A 3,039-nucleotide genomic window follows, 5' to 3' on the forward strand; every position below is an offset into this window, starting at 1 on the left:
CTGGCGCTCTTTCTGGGACTCACCCACAAACAGGGCCAAGCCTGGCCTGCTGAAGAGTGACGGACTCCATCCAAGCTGGAGGGGTGCTCTCATTTTATCTATGAACATAGACAGGGTTCCTCTATCTCCGCAATGAGATAGGGTGCAGGCCTGGCAGCAGGCTGTTAGCCAGCCTGCCAGCTTAGTGGAGTCTGCCACTAGCACAGTCAGTGTAGTCAGCTCAGCTTTCCCGATTGAGACTCGATCTAGGTCGGGAAAAACAAAACATGGCGGTGTTCTCTTTAGCGATCTCACTGGAATAAAGACCTCCTCCATTCCTGTCATTATTGAAAGAGATTGTGATAATATCTCACATCTCAAAACAGGACTACTTAATGTTAGATCCCTCACTTCCATGGCAGTCATAGTCAATGAACTAATCACTGATCATAATCTTGATGTGATTGGCCTGACTGAAACATAGCTCAAGCCTGATGAATTTATTGTGTTAAATGAGGCTTCTTCTCCTGGTTACACTAGTGACCATATCCCCCATGCATCCCACAAAGGCGGAGGTGTTGCTAACATTAACGAAAGCAAATTTCAATTTATAAAGAAACAAAATGACTAAGATGCTAGTCATGAAATCTATGCAGCCTACTCAATCACTTTTTAAAGCTACTGTTTACAGGCCTCCTGGGCCGTATATGGCGTTCCTCACTGAGTTCCCTGAATTCTTATCGGACCTCGTAGTCATGGCAGATAATATTCACATTTTTGGTGACTTGAATATTCACGTGGATAAATCCACAGAGCCAGTCCAAAATGCTTTCAGAGCCATCATCAACTCAGTGGGTTTTGTCCAACATGTCTCCGGACGTACGCATTGCCACAGTCATACCCTGGATCTAGTTTTGTCCCATGGAATAAATATTGTGGATCTAAATGTTTTTCCTCATAATCCTGGACTATCGGACCACCATTTTAGTACGTTTGAAATCACAACAAATAATCTGCTCAGACTCCAACCAAGGATTATCAAAAGATGCGCTATAAATTCTCAGACAACCCAAAGATTCCTAGATGCCCTTCACCTACCAAAGGACTTTGGAGTACAAAAATCAGTTAACCACCTAAACGAGGATCTAAATTTAACCTTGCATAATACCCTAGACGCAGTCACACCTCTAAAAACAAAAAACATTTATCTCAAAAAAGTAGCTCCCTGGTATACAGAAAATACCTGAGCCCTGAAGCAAGCTTCCAGAAAATTGGAACGGAAATGTCACTCCATCAAACTGGAAGTCTTCCAACTAGCTTGGAAAGGCAGTACCGTGCAATATCAAAGAGCCCTCACTGCTGCTCGATCAGCCTACTTTTCCAACCTGATTGAGGAGAATAAGAATAATCCAACATTTATTTTTTATACTGTCGAAAAGAAGCATTCCCCAAGTGAGGATGAACAAATACATGAACTTCTTCGACAAAAAGATAATGATCATTAGAAAGCAAATTACAGTCTCCTCTTGAATCTGCGTATTTTTCAAAAACTCAGTTTTCCTGAGTCTGCACAGAACTGCCAGGACCTAGGATCAATGGAGACACTAACGTTTTTTTTATCCTGTATCCCTCGACACATTCACGAAAATGGTCATCATGGCCTCTAAACCTTCCACCTGCCTAATGGACCCTATTCCAACTAAACGACTAAAAGAGCAACTTCCTGTGTTTGGCCCTCTTATGTTGAACATAATAAACAGCTCCCATATCCTCTGAATGTGTTCCAAACTCACTACAAGTGGCGGTAATAAAGCCTCTACTGAAAAAGCCAAACCTTGACCCAGAAAATAAATAAAAAACTATTGGCCTATATCAAATCTCCCATTCCTCTAAAAAAAATGTTTTTAAAAGCTTCTGAAGGTGGTACCTTTTAATGGCATCAGACCTTAGTGCCGCTTTTGACACCATCGATCACTATATTCTTTTGGAGAGATTGGAAACCCTAATTTGGTCTACACAGAAAGGTTCTTGCCTGGTTTATGCAAATAGTCTGGGAAGCCATTTGACTAGATGTTCAGGAGTCTTATGGCTTGGGGGTAGAAGCTGTTTAGAAGCCTCTTGGACCGAGACTTGGCGCTCTGGTACCGCTTGCCGTGTGGTAGCAGAGAGAACATTCTATGACTAGAGTGGCTGGAGTCTTTGACAATTTTTAGGGCCTTCCTCTGACACCGCCTGGTATAGAGGTCCTGGATGGCAGGAAGCTTGGCCCCAGTGATGTACCCTCTGTAAGCGCCTTACAAGTCAGATGCCAAGCAGTTGCCATAATAAGCGGTGATGCAGCTAGTCAAGATGCTCTCAACGGTGCAACTGTATAACTTTGTGCCAAATCTTTTCAGCCTCCTGAGGGGGAAGGGGAGTAGTTGTGCCCTCTTCACGACTGTGTTGGTGTGTTTGGACTATGATGTGTGAACACCAAGGAACTTGAATCGCTCGACCCACTCCACTACAGCCCCGTCGATGTGAATAGGGGCGTGCTCAGCCCTCCATTTCCTGTAGTTCACGATCAGCTCCTTTGTCTTGCTGACATTGAAGGAGAGGTTATGGTCCTGGCACCACACTGCCAGGTCTCTGACCTCCTCCCTATAGGCTGTCTCATCGTCATCAGGCCTACTACGGGCCGTTGTGTCATCGGCTAACTTAATGAAGATGTTTGAGTCGTGCGTGGCCACGCAGTTCTGGGTGAACAGGGAGTGCAGGAGACTAAGCAGGCACGCCTGATGGGCCCGTGTTGAGGATCAGCTTGGCGTTTGTGTTGTTGCCTACCCTCACCACCTGGGGGCGGCCCATCAGAAAGTCCAGGGTCCAGTTGCAGAGGGAGGTGTTTAATCACAGGGTCCTTAGCTTAGTGATGAGCTGGGAGTGCACTATGGTGTTGAACTCTGAGCTGTAGTCAATGAATAGCATTCTCACGTAGGTATTCCTTTTGGCCAGGTGAGAAAGTGTGGAGTGTGTGGAGTGCAATAGAGATTGCTTTAACAGTGGATCCGTGACATACAGGTA

Source organism: Salmo trutta, chromosome 39, assembly GCF_901001165.1.
Source record: "Salmo trutta chromosome 39, fSalTru1.1, whole genome shotgun sequence".
Taxonomy (NCBI): domain Eukaryota; kingdom Metazoa; phylum Chordata; class Actinopteri; order Salmoniformes; family Salmonidae; genus Salmo; species Salmo trutta.